The sequence below is a fragment of the Lepidochelys olivacea genome (assembly GCF_965140295.1).
Source record: "Lepidochelys olivacea isolate rLepOli2 genome assembly, chromosome: 1".
NCBI classification, from domain to species: Eukaryota; Metazoa; Chordata; order Testudines; family Cheloniidae; genus Lepidochelys; species Lepidochelys olivacea.
In genome coordinates, this window is record NC_140411.1 from 305784368 (window position 1) to 305800686 (window position 16319).

Genomic DNA, 16319 nt, shown 5'->3' on the forward strand with positions numbered 1-16319 from the left:
GAGAAAAAAAAAAAGGCTGGAATGCCGTCCCTTGAAATGCACGGCCCCAAGCACGTGCTTTCTTTGCTGGTGCCTAGAGCTGGTCCTGCCCTTACTCACCACTCAGGTGAAACTCTCATTGACTTAAGGAGTGGTGAGTGTGTAAGGAATGCTGGATTGGACTGGTACTGAGTTGGATTAAGAAGATTCATATTATCAGTTTATCTGAAACTATAGCAAATTAGCCTTAGCAGTTACAGTAGCTTTTCTGGCTTCTTTGTGCTTCCAATAATCATACTAGATGCTTCACAGAGCAAATCTCAGGGCAGAGGTGTGAATTTGCTTTTATTGAATTTAATGCTAGCAGGATAGTATTGTTTCATTTCCATGATTTACCTTACTATGTCTATTCTCTAACAACTCAACTAAAATGAAACTGTTTTGATGTTGGCTGTCCAGTTCAGCTTTCTTATTTGTTTAAACTTTAACAATATAGCAGGAACATATGAAGTTTGAAACAACTGATACAAAGTTAAGTGAAAATATCTTCTTTAGTGATGTTAAGGTGATGGTGATTTGTATATCAGACAGTTTTTTCACCATTACAATTCTACTCCAATTTAAGAATACTTTTAATATGTCAGCAACCTTGTGTTTTGAGATAAGAGAAACATAATTACTTTTATTATTCACACTAGAAAACTCTAAATTGCACTCAAAGGCCCAGTTCTACTTTGATACACTGGTGTCAATCCAGAATAATTATGATTTATGCAAGCTGTAACTGAGAGCAAATCTGAGCTCTGAGCATGTAGAGAAATTGAGACTGTCAGAACTACTATATGCATTTTGTTCCTAATTTGGGGCCAGATCATCTCACTACATAGGGGATAGGAATCCTGTGCATGCCTTCAGACCTCTTACTTCTTGGGACCCTGAGATGGAGTATACAAAACCCAGCTAGCCAAGAAGGTGTTAACAACAGCCCTGCCCTACTACACCTGCAGTAGAAGGTGTCAGGCCTGGAGGGAGACATTAAAAAGCTGAACCAGCTCAATTAGAAGCTGACCTGATTGCTGGCTCTCACTTAGTGAGAGAAAATGAAACAGTTGTGGGGTGGGAGGCAAAATGTTGTCATGGCTAAGATGCAAGAAACAGAGTAGGAATAAATGGTTAATTTTTATCATGGGGAAAAAGTTAACAGTGGGGTGCTTCATGGTTTTGTATTAGGTCTGGCATTGTTTTATACATTTAATAACAATCTGGAAAGGGATCTGTTTGCTGAGGTAGCAAAAGTTGCAGACGACAGAACGTTATTTAGGTTAGTCAAGTCCAGAGAAGACTGTGAGAGGGACCTATCTAATTTAGGTGATTGGGCATCATAATTGCAGTTCATTGCTGATAAATGCAAAGTAATGCATGTTGGAGTGAAGAACTTGAATTGTTCATATGCCTTGCAGGGTTCTAAAGTAACTATATGAACTCATGAAAGGGACTTGGACATCATTGTTGACAGCTCAATGAAGACCTTTGCTGAGCTGCTGCCAACAAAGCAAACAAGAAGTTAGCATTGATAAGAAATGAGATTGAGAATAAAATGGAAAAATATTATAATGCCATTATGTAAATTAGCGGTGTGGCCTCATCTAGAATCACATGTACCATCCTAGTCACCCCTTTTCAAAAAGGATATTGCAGAATAAGAGGAGGTTCAGAGAAAGGTGTTGAGAAAGATTAGGGACATAATAAAACTCTCATATAGTGAGAGACTGGGATTCTTTCCCTTAGAGAGAAGATGAATAAGAAGGCACCCGATAAAAATATATAAAATAGTTAATGGTCTATAAAAGGTAGATTGGGAGGTTCTGTTCTCGTAACACAAGAACAAGAGGACATTCCATTAAACAGAAAAGTGGAAAATTAAAAAGAGTTATAAAAGGAAATACTTTTTTCACATATACTGATTGGACCATGGAACTTATTGCCACCTGATATCATTGAGGTCATGAAGTTAGTGAGGTTCCAAAAAGGGCTGGGAACTTATATGGATAACAAGTATATCCAGAGTAATACTAGTTAATCCTAAAAATAAATAAACATTGAAATTTACCCCTAACTCTTTGGAATTAACATAAGACTGTGATGGGGACAGATTATCCCATATCTGCCTACTATGGGGTTTCTTGCAATTTTCTCTGAAGCATTTGGTGTTGGTTACAATCAGAGACAGGATACTGGACTAGACAGATGACAGGCCTGATCCAGTATAGCAATTTCTATGTTCCTATTGATCTCCACAATGCTTCCTGGCCCTTCAGCCTTCCCTGGACTCCAGTGGAACATGGAACTTTGACAGTCTACAGTGCTGATGGCTTGTGGACCCAACCCCCCCTCCACAACCCCAGAATGCCAGGAGTGCGGGTGGCGCATACCTCCCAGCCAGGGCCATCACAGGGTGGGGCTGGAGCCCCATGCAGAACGGGAAGCAGGAGCGGGGATCTAAGGGTGGAGCATGGCCGGGGCCTTCCCCACTGTCCATGGTGATATAGTCTTTAATTACATGATCACTAAGCATCTTTCCAAACAGCCCTGAAGTTCGGACTATAAGGGTGCGAACTGCAGCACACACTAGTGTGTTGTGCTATAACTCCCCTGTGTGGAGGCTGCTGAAGATAGCAGGTTGGTGGCATTCTTCTCTTTTCATCCAGCACAGTGACAGTGTTCCTGTCCCTGCCTCTTAAATCTGGAAGTACATCATGACGAGGACCTATTTAAATTCAACACTTTAATTTGTGTCTTGCTCATGTTAGGCAAAAAGTGGTACCCATATATATAAACAGTGCGGAGTCAAATTCTACCCTAACATGGGCATCCTCTCCCCCCTACTGAATGTATCTGAAATCAGAATGTGGCCTTCATATTATGCGAACCCCTAAGATACTGTGTGCTGTTATGCCTGCTTACAGCACTAGATGAACAGAATACTGGACAGAGCATACACCCCTGGAGCCACTAAGAACATATGGCATAATCCAAGACAGGTGTTTGTAAATCCAAACGATCGCATTAGACCCCCTTAGGCTACAACCTGAATGACAGCAGTGGGATTTTGTAGTTTATGTAGGACCCTAAATTAAATTGTCACCCTGAATTTGTGGAAGGCACCTAACTGGGGTGAAAAGGAGTTATGATTTCTTCTTGCAGGGTAGGATGGAATTTCTTCCAATTACTTTAGCCTACATTTTGCTTGAAGTATAACTTTTAAAAACATTTTTTAAACTGTTACTTAGGTTTTTTAAAGAAATGTGTCCAGCAGTGTGTCACTAGACTTTGGGGTCTCTGGAATATACATAAGTTCTTTCCAGGATGAATCATTTGAACACATGCTAAATAATGGAAACCTGCTTGGATTGATGAATTCTGATTGGCTTTGGCAGCTGTCCATTCTAAGGGAATAGATTAATACACATAAATGATCAAGTTTAGCTGAAACTACTGTTCAATATTGTAAACTGCCAACTTTATAATCCTTAAGCAAAAAAATAGTTTTTCTCCCCAACAAAGACTTTTAATAAAAGCAATAAGGTAACTGCATGAAGTATGCTTATCATGATATAATCACACCCCAGGGGGAATGAGAGGTGCTCGACTGCACCTCATGCTTTGTAATGACCCAGGGGTGTGATTATCTTATGATAACCACATTCCCTGTCATGCCTTATTGCATATATATTCCACATGTCATAATGAATCCTGAAGCACTTTCTAGGTCTCGTAGCAAAGGCAATGACTTTGAAGTATAGGAAGTAGCCAGATTTTCTAGGTACATACAGATTAATATTGTATACATGAGGGGGAATTATGAATGACTACTTATCTGTACTAGCCAGGCCATAGTTTTTAACTATTTCTGGGAACTTTAGGTTTCACATTATGTTTTATTGGTGCATGTTAAATTGTTCTATCAAAATGCAGTGTAAGAGCTAAGCAAAATATACCATAATATTTTAGTACCATCAAGGCAATGACATCTGTGACACAACTAGCTTGTAATTTCCTGGTAGGACTGTCCTATAGGAAAGGATGTGAGTATGATTATACTGGCTTTACTCTAGAAATCATTGTACTTTTAGTTACCCTTTAATCAAGAATTATAGCCACTCTGGTTATAGTGTTCTGAATCTTGAGGTCTAGGTTTCAGCAATGGTGGAAGAGAAGAGAAGGGTTGAAAGAACTGTAAGGAGTCCTTTTCAATGGTGGTTGAATATCATATAGGCCTCTCTGCTTCTGGAGTTATATCAGGAAGTTGTATGTCATCTGGAGACATCTATTTAGTTTTAAAATCCTACACTTTAATAGTAAAAATAGTAATACATTCTAATTAAAATGAATAGGGTTAATGGGAGGTCCATAAGGGAACTGGAAGACCAAGATCAAGGGACTTCTGAATTCACAATTATGGACTGACATAAAAGACAACAGGATAATAAACTAAGCAATTATCTTTGATATACCTTATGATATAATCGCACCACAGGGGGAATCTGCACCTCAGGGAATGGGTTTCTCAGCAACTTTGCAACCTTGTTAATCTGATATATGTCGCAGTCAACATTTACATACTACTGTGCTGTGCGGGAAAATCTTCAGTACCGTTTCATGCCTGTCAACATAAATTGGTAGATAAGATGATGGCCTATCATTATGACCACTGATGGGTTGATTCATTGTCTGCATCAGCTCTGAGATCAGTCAAGTTAACTGTAGGTCACCATAAGGAAATCTGTGTCTAAACTAAAGCTTATTTAGCTGTATAGTGCACAAGTGGAATACTACTGATTATCATAAAGGTCAGACATGCACATTTTAACTGGTGGTAATGAGTAGTTTTAAAGATGTTTGAGCCTTTTCTTAATCTTGCCATGTCACAAGGCTTCTATTGTTATGCACCACAGAATATGCCTTTAATTGTACCGTTTGCCCTATTGTGTCTTGATCACAGAGTGGGTAGGATGATGTTACTTGTGATAACCGCCTACCACATGTCCTGATAATTACTAGTCTTCAGTAAATTGCACAGTGAAGTAACACAGAAGTCTGGTAAAACAAAAGGCTCCAAAAAGTTGAAAGCAATATTTAAATAGTTTCATGTAGTGTACCATATTATGCTGAATGTGTGATGCCTCAAAGTAGGGTATAAAAAATAAATAACTCTCAAGCTTGAATTATAGAAACTGTAAAAATACTAGAAAGCATTTTAAGAAGTCTTATAATAATTAAGAATTATTTTAGTTTCTGTGGATGGTCAGACTGAATTACCGAGGAAATATTGAAAAGATACTGGAGACACTGTGATTCATCAACAAATTAATGCCTGTGGCAAATTATTTTATGAACTAAGGACATTCATTGCATGTAGAAAGTAGTTTTCAGACAGAGATGTGCAAACAGTACTTATGGTTTCCAAGGGATGTGCTATCTCAGTTTCATTTGTAACAGCTCTGAGCAATTAGTTCCCCTAGTATTTCAGAAAAAGAAGCTAGGCTGAAAAATGACAGGTTCAGATAATTCAGAATGGTAGTGTCCATGAAAACCTCAAAAGACATGTAAAATAATCTGAGAAGAATGCTAATTGCTGTCGATGGCTTGGGTAGTGGTCTGAGTGAACCAACCCCATTTTGAACATTTTCTTAAAATGTCTATTTAAATTTAACTTTAAATATGATGCTCTTTATTTTTATTACCTAGCCATGTATGGAAACTTTTCCTTTAAAAGTGAGTATGCTTGATAAAAGGAGCTTGGAGGAAGCATTTGATGTCATGGGTTGAAGAACTGACTAGAACATTCCTTATACTGACTGCAGACAGTAAAGGCTGGTAAATAAATTAGGGTTTAAATTTTGGCCTCACTGAAGTTCATGGCAAAACTCCCATTGACTTTAAAGGGGCCAGGATTTTACTCCACAGTTTCTTGAAATTAACAAACTAAGGACCTGATGTTTGAAAGTGCTGAGTGCCTCCTATGAGGTGTTGAAACTCCTTAACTACTACTGTCTTCACAGGATGTGCTCAGCACCTTGTAGGATTGAGCCCCCAGATCCTGCAAAGATTGACGCGTGGTCCTTAGCTTTAATCAGGTGAGTGTAATTTCATTCCTTTGAAGTCAGGAAGTTCAAGTGACCTTAAGAGGATGTTGTGAAGATTGTACAATAAAAATGTATACAATGGAGTTTTTAAAAGATGTAATGTGGTCTAAGAGTGCTAAGTATTTTTATTAGTAGTTTATTTGTTAGTCATTCAGTGCTATGTAATAGACCAAATTCAGCCTGGGCATAAGTAAATGCATCACCACTGTCTGTATTGCAGTTGTTCCTGTTTCCATCATAAACGAATGTGATGATTTTTGTGTCTTTCTCTGATCTTTGAGCTATATTTTTCATGTGAGTTGGAAACGTTCATGTTAGGTTAGTCACTCTGGTGCCCTCTGGTGTAACCACTGCAGTGTGTTATGGCGCCATAAGCACTGGAAGGAGGCCTGGCCAGGGACTGTGCTGATTCTCCACTTCCCTTTCAGCAGTTCATTTCAGAAACGCTGGTGCAGTGGGGAGCATATTCTACATCCCCGCTGCCTCTCTCCCTCTGGATTTAACCTGAGGATTTAATCGGGAGGAATGTTAATGTCCACCCACCTCTCCTGCCTAGCTTTTCTGAATCTTGTCCCTTTAATTAATAGTATAGTTTTGCCTCAAAAATATAGATTTTTGCATTTTAAAAAACATTTAAGTAGTAGCATGTGATTTAGTGTTAACATTGAAGCATCCAGTGGATCTCAGAGTGAATGAGTCCTTTACTTTTAGCATGCTTTTTGGGAAATACAGGCCTGCCGACAGCAATTCCGGGCCCCAGGGCAGAACAGTCAATGGGCCCCTAGAAAGGGATGGGCTATTTTTAACCAGCAGTTTGGGTGTTTTTTTAGCAGTTGCAACGCAACTTATGCTATTCTGGGCTTGGGCTATTTTGCTGACCCTCACTCCAAAATATATCATCTGCCTGAGAAGTGCTGCACTTCTGCTGTTCACCCATCGGATGGTGCTGCGGCATGGCACCAAATACAGCAGGGGGTGGTGTGTGTGGTGGACAGGTGCGCAGCAGGTGGCGGGGCAGGGAGCCACTGCCACAGCCCATCATGCAGGGCAGGCTGGAGCCAGGACCCACGCTGTTGTTTGCCCGGTGTGGCGTCGCTGGACCCCGTGTGGTGGCTGGTGCATGCGTGTGGTCCACCTGATATTTGGGCAGCGCTGCGGCTGCGCTGGTTGGTGCCCAGTGAGCTGCTGCTGGCTGTGCTGCTGGCGCCCAGTGACCTGCTGGCTCTGATGCTGAGTGCGCTCTTCTGGCTCGGCCAGGGCTTCCACCTGCCCGCCTGGCTGCCTACGCCGCCGCCAGTACCGCATCGCGTGCGCCTAGGAGTGCACCGAGCAGCGGCTGCAGACGGAGGGCCCCAGGCCCTTTTAAATCATCCGGGCCACTGGGCAATTTTCCCCCTTTGCCACCTCCTTTCCCCCGCCCCGTTGGCAGGCCTGGGGAAATACATCCGAGAAATTACTTTGTAACAAACACACACACAAACTGTAATGAGTAAAAACTTTGTATAATTTAATTCACCATCAAGCTTATTTTAGTGAGTTTTATAGCAAAAAAAAAAGTTAATCCCATTTTCATTTACTTTATTTCTCCCTTTAATATTCTGAAAAAGGCACAGGTTACAAATATTTCTGTATGTGAAGTGAAAGACCTGATTCTGCACATGCAGAACACACACTGCCTGATGAACTTTCCATTGCTTGGGAACTCTGCAAGGGCTACATCTGCAAAGGACAGAATTTGGCCTAGAGCATTTTAAACCAGGCAATATATAGCTATTAAGGGTTCAATCCTACACTCTCTGCTTGCTCCCAAAGTTTCACTGATGTCAGTGGGAGTTGGAGAGTACACAAAGAATGCAGAATTGGGTCTCTTAATAAATACGCTTTCTCAAGGCAAGCTTAATCTCTTATCCAGTAAATTGCATAATGACAGGTTTCAGAGTAACAGCCATGTTAGTCTGTATTTGCAAAAAGAAAAGGAGTACTTGTGGCATCTTAGAGACTAACCAATTTATTTGACAGTATGGATCCGATGAAGTGAGCTGTAGCTCACGAAAGCTCATGCTCAAATAAATTGGTTAGTCTCTAAGGTGCCACAAGTACTCCTTTTCTTTTATCCAGTAAGAATACTCTAGGGTGGCATTGAAAGATGATTTTATGTTTCAGGCATGGTAGTTATGCTAAAGGACAACAGGTTTTCCCCAGCAATTTACAGGATTAAAATTTTGTTTTTGTTTTTGTTGTTTGTTGCCGTTGTTTTTTTAAACTGTATAGTTGAAAAGAATTGTAATTGGATATGGAGACTTTCAATTTCTGGGTCACGTGTTTGAAACCATCCCAGGCTAATATTTACCAGCTGACTGAATATCTTTAATATTTGATAGCTATTTGGTAATCTGTGTGAAATAAATTGGTGGTCCTATTGGATGGTGTCCACGTCTCAAAAAAATTATCACTTTTGGCATTAATTGGAATCTTTGGCAGAGAACTCAAAGACTGAATTGGCAGAAGTATGAAGTCTCACCCTTAGAAATGATCCATCCACATCAAGATTCAGGCTCACTGTGAAGAAGCTTTGATTTCAACTGTTTATGCTTTACTTATGCTGTGGAAAAACATATGACTTCACACTCCAGCAGGGAACTGTGAACTGATTCAGAAAAGAAATGTAACTTTCTGCTAACCTCAGACACATCGAGAACTGAACTCAAACCAAATATTTTGGAGGTTTAAATTTCAATAATTTTAAAAAATTATTTACATTGTTCTGTACCTCTTCACTTCAGGGTTCTGGCTGCAACTAAAGCAGAAATAACACGCTATTGAGAAAGGAGCTACTCTTTAAAATGTTTCTGATTGGAGGATTTTTGGGTGGTTCTGGAAAACAATTTTTTTGCTCCCTCATTGAATCTCTCCAGCACAATTAACTCCTGTCCACCATGATCCCATCAATATGAACAATAACAACGGGGACCTCTGGAAATAGTTTCAGTGGACTTAAAAGCTAGTCCTAGGCAATTATAGGAAAAACCATAAATAAACTGTGATCTTTAGGAGAAATCAGCAGCAAGTATTAATCCCTAGCAATTTGTTTGCCTGGGTCAGTGTTTTCTAGGCTACCTTCTCAAGCAAAGAAATTAGTAAATTCCTTTTTTAAATGAAAGTTGAGATTCTCCTTTCGATTTCTAGGACCACCAAATCAGGGTATCGTGTAGGTACAGGCCAATAGTTTAACCCAGTGTGGTCCTACATTAATCTCTGGAGCTTCTTCTCCGCAGCCTCCAATACCTGAAATACTCTCCCTGATCAGGTCCAGCATGCCTTATCTCCCACCACTTTCAAGTCCTTCAGAAACATGTTTCTTCAAAAGGCATATACATTATCATGCTGTACTCCTCTCTTGACCCCGAGAAGCATTTACACATTAGTTTAATTGTTTTTTGTAAATTTCCAGCTAACATATGCTTACAAAACTTTATTGTTCAAACACATTACTTCTAATTTTTCCTACCTCTATCTTTCATGCATGGACTGTAAACAGATTAGGGCAAAAACCTCATCTCAATATCTCACTAACACTATACAATAAAAATAATAATGCCAGAAGTAACTTGATAAAACCACTTCTCATGAGATTACAGTCCATTTTTGGGGGAGTTTTGGGCAAGCATCCAAATTTTGGTTGTCAAAGATCTAGAATATATGTCTCGAAGGGACCTCAAGAGGGCAACTAGTCCAGTCCCGTGCACTAAGGCAGGACCACATATTCCTAGACCATCCCTGCCGGGTGTTTATCTAACCTTTCTTAAAAACCTCCAAAGATTCCACAACATCTCTGGAAAGCCTATTCCAGATTATAATTATAATTATATAATTATTTTTATAGTTAGAAAGTTTTTCCTAATATCTAATCTGAATTGCCCTTGCTGCAGATTAAGCTGATTATTTCTTGTCCTGTCTTCAGTGGACATGGAGAACAATTGATCATTATCCTCTTTATGACAGCCCTTAACATACTTTAAGTCTATCAGGTTCCCCGTCAGTCATTTTTTCTCAAGATTAAACATGCCCATTTTTTTTTTAACCTTTCCTCATAGGTAGGGCCCTACCAAATTCACAGTCCATTTTGGTCAATTCTACAGTCATAGGATTTTTAAAATAGTAAATATCATGATTTCAGCTATTTAAATCTGAAATGTCAGAGTGTTGTAATTGTCAGGGTCCTGACCGACAAGGGAGTTGTGGTACTGCTACCCTTACTTCTGCACTGCAGCAGGCAGTGGCAATGTCTTCAGAGCTGGTGAGTGGCAGCTGGTGGCTGGGAGCCCAGCTCTGAAGGCAGAGCCGCCACCAGCAGCAGCGCAGAAGTAAGGATGGCACGGTATGGTATTGCCTCCCTTCTACGCTGCTGCTGGTGGGGCTTTGTCTTCAGAGCTGGGCGACCGGCCAAAGCTGCCACGCTTCAGCTGCCCAGCTCTGAAGGCAGCACAGAAATAAGGGTGGCAATACCACTATCCCCCTAAAATAACCTTGTGACCCCCCTGCAACTTCCTTTTGGGTCAGGACCCCCAATTTGGGAAACACTAGTCTCCCCTGTGAAATCTGGACAGGGTAAAAGCACAGAAAAGATCAGATTTCACAGGGGAGACCAGATTTCATGGTCCATGATGCGTTTTTCATGGCTATGAATTTGGTGGGGCCCTACTTATAGGTCAGGTTTTCTAAACCTTTTATCATTTTTTCTGTTCTCCTCTGGACTCTAATTTGTCCACATCTTTTTTAAATTGTGGTGCCCAGAACTGGACACATTACTCCAGCTGAAGCCTCACAAGTGCTGGTTAGAGTGGGACAATTACCTGCCATGTCTTACGTCCAACATTCCTCTTAATAGACCCCAGAACATTATTAGCCTTTTCCACAGCTGCATCACACAGTTGACTCCTACTCAATTTGTGATCCACTATAATCCCCACAGCCTTTTTAGCAGTACTACTGCCTAGCCAGTTTATTTTGTAGTTGTGCATTTGATTTTTCTTTCCTAAGAGTAGTACTTTGCATATGTTCTTATCATAGGTGCTAACTTCTGCTGGCGCCGGTGGGTACTCGACCCCCCCCCGCCCCTGGCCCCGCCCCGACTCCACCCCTACCCCACTCCCATTCCAACCCCTTTCCCAAAGTCCCCGCCCCCACTCCGCCCCCTCCCTGCCCCATTGGACTCCTTCCCCAAATCCCTGCCCTGTCCCCACCTCTTCCCCGCCTCCTCCTCTGAGTGTGCCACATTCCTGCTCCTCCTCCCTCCCTCCTGGAGCTTGTTACGCTGCAAAATAGCTGTTTCACGGCAGCAAGCACTGGGAACTAGCGGGTGAAGCGGGGACGCAGTGCGCTCAGGGGAGGAGGCAGAGGAGGAGGTGAGGTGAGGTGGGGGGTGGGGAGGGGAGCTTGGATGCCTGTGGGTGCAGTAATTTTTCCCCGTGGGTTCTCCAGCCCCGGAGCACCCACGGCGTCGGGGCCTATGGTTCTTACCAAATTTCATCCTGTTGATTTCAGACCAACTCTCTAATTTGTCAAGATTGTTTTGATTGTAGTCCTGAAGGCTCCTCCGTGGTAGGTCTCCCTCTCTTCATGCAGAAATGGGGGCTGGGAGCAGTACTACAAAATGCCCATCTTTGCTAGAGCTTTGTGTGGAAGGGGTTCTGCTTTGTTTTGGAGGTAATGCAGCACCATCCCTGCCAACTCCACAGATATACCAAATAATATCTGGGTAGATGGCAATGTACATAGACTCTAAGGTCAGAAGGACCATCATAATCATCTGGCTGCTTGAAGGGAGCCCTGAAAAGATAGGCTTTGTGGTGGATGGTGCAAACCCCCAGAACAAACTCTCCAAATCCTCATCCACCACACCCATGTTTCTAAAGATCACTGAGATTCTTGGATAGCAGAAACCACACTATGGAGATATAAGTCGTGACTCCATAGTAAAGGTTGCATTGGGTCCTATGGCAGGACTAAAAGTCCTCTATTTCATACTTCACAGATTGAATTTAGTCTCCAAATTTGGCACAACAACTCTTCAGATAACAATTGACTTTTCTGTGTAATTTTTTAGTAAAATATTTACTTACTTTTGCCGAGAAAATAGTTGATAATGATCCTTCTTTGAAGTTTTGCTGTGGCTCCTGCCCCTCCACCCACCCAAACAAGCAACCCTTTTTAAATTTTAAAATTAAACACAGAGTTATTCCCTGCATTCAGATTAATGTAAATGAGCTTTGCCACGAGTAGCCAGCAAATTGCTGAGATTGGTCAGTGACTTCTGTTTTCTGAGGCTAGGCACCTGAGTTGCCAGCTGTGCTCTGCTCGGTCTGGAAGATTTATCCAAATCAGTGGCATTAAATATCAGCGACACTGAAGACCACTGTGCCAATACATTAGTTCAAATGGTTCTTGTACAACAAAGCATTGTATTTCAAGAGAAACCCGAGAGCATTTTATGACATTAGAACCTCTGTCCAGGGACAAATAATAAGTTGTGTTTATTCTAACTTTTCAATACTTAACCCACACAATACAAAATATGAAAAGTAAAATCCTTTAAAAAAAGGTTTCATGGGCATAGGCCTTTGATGTAGAGTTATTTATAATCTCATAGACTAATGCATTCCCAATTCTTCATTGCTCCCTATCAGATAAAAACCAAACAGTGATGTCAGTGGTTCCACAGAGGTGAGAAATTTGACAAGTTAGTGTGTTTGATCAGGGAGTGTGTGCTTCAATAACATTTTTAGAGTTGTTCATTTTCAAATACCTGTGAAGAGCTTACAAAGTAGAGAGCTCCCTGATCTTTGCATTTTTTCCTCTTTAAAGGTTCCAAAACTTTGCTGTCACCACCACAGGGGTTATCTAAATTTTTGTTCTCATTATTCTCAGCATTTTATTTTCTTTCCAGAAACGAGTCTTTGGTCTTGACTTGTATTTGCCACAATTAACTTTTATATAGCTCCTTGTAATTCTTTCGTAGCATTCCATTCAAATAAGGGGCAAAAATGCAAACCTAAGTGGAACAAATTAAACTTTTCAGAGTTCTTTTACAAGCAAAAATTCTCTTAGATGAAACTGTCTGGGGTCACACACCTCCACCTGAAATATAAATGTCCTGAAACCAAATAAGTAAAAAGGGAAAATCAGTTGACTTGTTTTGTGTTGGATTGCGGGTTTTATGCACATCAAAGTCAAATGAATAGCAAATTGAGAAGAATTCCACTTATGGTTAGAAAGTCCGTGATAGTCATAACTACATAATTGTGTAAATCTGTCCTTATTTATGTGAACTTCTTGTGAGATTTACTTCGGGGTATAACCTGTGAAGTGCTAATGATCTTACACTGCAGTCCTGACTGTCAAATCAAATTATAATGCCATTGCATTTCTTTTTCAAGCAGTTGCAACATAGATTAAACTTCTATTACATGTAGGACTAAGCACCTCATTAAGTGGGTTAGAATCAATGTTGATTTCTCTATTAAAATGAATAGCCTGTTATTGATCAGTCACTGCTAAACTATGTGAAGTTGCTGTCGATCAGGAATTAGATGCCACTTTAAAGAGCAAATTTATTTTTATTATTACTACCATTCAATACACCTTAACTTTATTCTGTTGCAACCCCTTTAATTTAACAAAAACCTGTATGATAGGTTTAACAACCTGGTAGCTATTTGTCTGCCTGGGGAGTGTGAGCCATTGTGTTAATCTTTCAGGTCATTTTGCTTCTAGGACAATTCAGACTTTCACATACTCTAAATAGAGATTTACAATGCAAATGCTGACAGATCCTTAATCAAGGTTATTAAAGTTACTGGAACTGTTCTCTTTCTTAGAGTAGATTTACACGAGTGTAACTCCATTTACTGGAATGGAGCAGCTCCTGCTTTATACTGGTGTAAGTGAATGGAGAATCAGACCCATTTTCTTATGAAGTACTTATTAGTGGAATGGGAATGTAATGTTACATGTGACTGGTGACTTATAAAGTAATAGATTACTGATTATTTTTGCATTTCGTAGGTGGATTGTACTCTGAGAAAGGCCTTAACAATTTAACAGCATTTCTCACAAGGTCATATCAATAACAGCAAATCGGAGAAGACTTCTGTATGATAGGCTGATTCCTCATGTAGCAGGATAGCATGTATATACCAATAATAGCACCCGCAGAGAACAAGAAAGTCTATCATAAAAAAAAAATCTCTTGAAATACAATGACTTGTTGTACAAGAACCACTTGAACTAATGTATTGGCAGCGGCTCTCTTACCCAGCCATGACGCTTACATCTTTGTGTTTTCAGCAATTAGCTCAGGACAGGAATAATAGAATTGCCAAGAAAGATAACTGAAAACAATCTGTGATATTTTTGAACCTTTCCAAGTGTCCAGGTGTCTTTTGAATTTTGTAACATAGTCTTTTACTGTGATCAGTTATTTACAGAAAAAATCTGGCACCTTGATATCTTGGTGATGGGGGTCACCGCAAACACTTAGATAATTTATTTCTCTGCAGTTCTATCTGCTGAATGCCTGGAGAACATCATCCTCAGGAAGGATCTGGGGTCCCACAGAGCTGTGCTTTGCTTATCCCTTTAATCTTTGGGATGTGCAGAATTTGCAGGTCTCAGCCTCTTCCTTTATTGAAAGGCTGCACATCTCCTCCATGTCTAGAAGAAAATGCAGTTCCAATTCAAATTAGGTGATTTCAAGAGGATATAACTCATGGCTGGGCAAGAGATCCGTTGCAAGTACATTAGTTCAAATGGATCTTGTACAGCAAATCGTTGTATTTCAAGAGGGCTTTTTCATGATAGACTTTCTTGTAATCTGCAGGTGCTATTATTGATATATAAGTGCTATCTGTAATTCCTGCTACAAGGAGAATCTGCCTATCATACAGAAGTCTTCTCAGACTTCCTATTGTTGATGTGACTTTGGGAGCAACACAGTTAAATTATCGGTAGGAGAGTGATTCCTGGACACACAAGTCTGGAGGCATGGCCTGAATGACCTTGTGCTCCAGTGATCCCCAACTGACTGATGGGCTGCTTGGGACTGGTGCAGTAGGCATAATTCAGAGCTATACTAGGTTGCTCCTGGGGACTAGACTATGGCCTGGAAGCCTTAAGCGCAGGCAGCAGCAAAGGTTGCTTTTAGTTGATGATCCATGGTCTGAGATTTGAGTTTATGATGAAACATGAAACCAGAAACAATATGGATTTTGTAATAAGGGTTTCTCACAGATTTCACCCTTAACTTCTAAATGTCTTTATGTATTGCAGTGCAAAGTACTAGCTCAGTGTGCATGGGTCATGACACCTTCTAGTGGGCAACTGGATAAAAGTCCAGCTTGTGTTCTTCTAACTGTTCTGGATTCTATTCACAATAAGGACCCATATATCTATATATGTGTATGAAGATTGGCACCTGGCCTTTGGATAGGAACATCTGTGAACCTCAGATGCTAAGGGAAAAACTTTCTTAAAGAAAGTTACTGGCTCAGTGTGTGCAATCATATTGCTACAAGTAATTGCTCACAGAAAGAACATGAGATTCTTGCTGAGTAAGGGAAATTCTCCTTTGGCTCAAATTGTATTTATTTATTTATTTATTTATGTTGGGATTTATACTAAAATAGATAAAAAATGATAGAAGGCTGTGTTTTTTACCCTGCTGCTGTATGTCTGTGATTTAGTTAATGACCAAAGTGTCTGTATGCCTGTAACCTATTACATCTGTCAGCATACTGGGAGAGCATGCACTCTCTGAGGTGTGGGGAGAAAAAACAGAGGAGTCACCTGGTTTCTCAGCCTTCATTAGTGCTGATAGCCAGGTTAGCACAGGAAAATTGTATGTTTGAAAATATGCAGGCTCCGTATAGATGACTGATGGCTTATGCTTTGGAATATTGCAGTTCTTATAGGAGTATCTCCTCATGCAATCTAGAGGTGAGACAGCCATAAGTGGAAAGTAGAGGTGTTCTACAGCCTTCAGGATGTGGGAGGAGACGCTGGTAAGACATTTATTGTGAGAGCAGAGGACTGGGAGCAAGATCTCCAGTTCTTTTTCTTGCTCTGCTGTGTGGTAAAGTGCCAAGTCAGTTAGGATTTAATTCACCTATAGCATGGAGGGCCAGTGCAAGGTCCTTT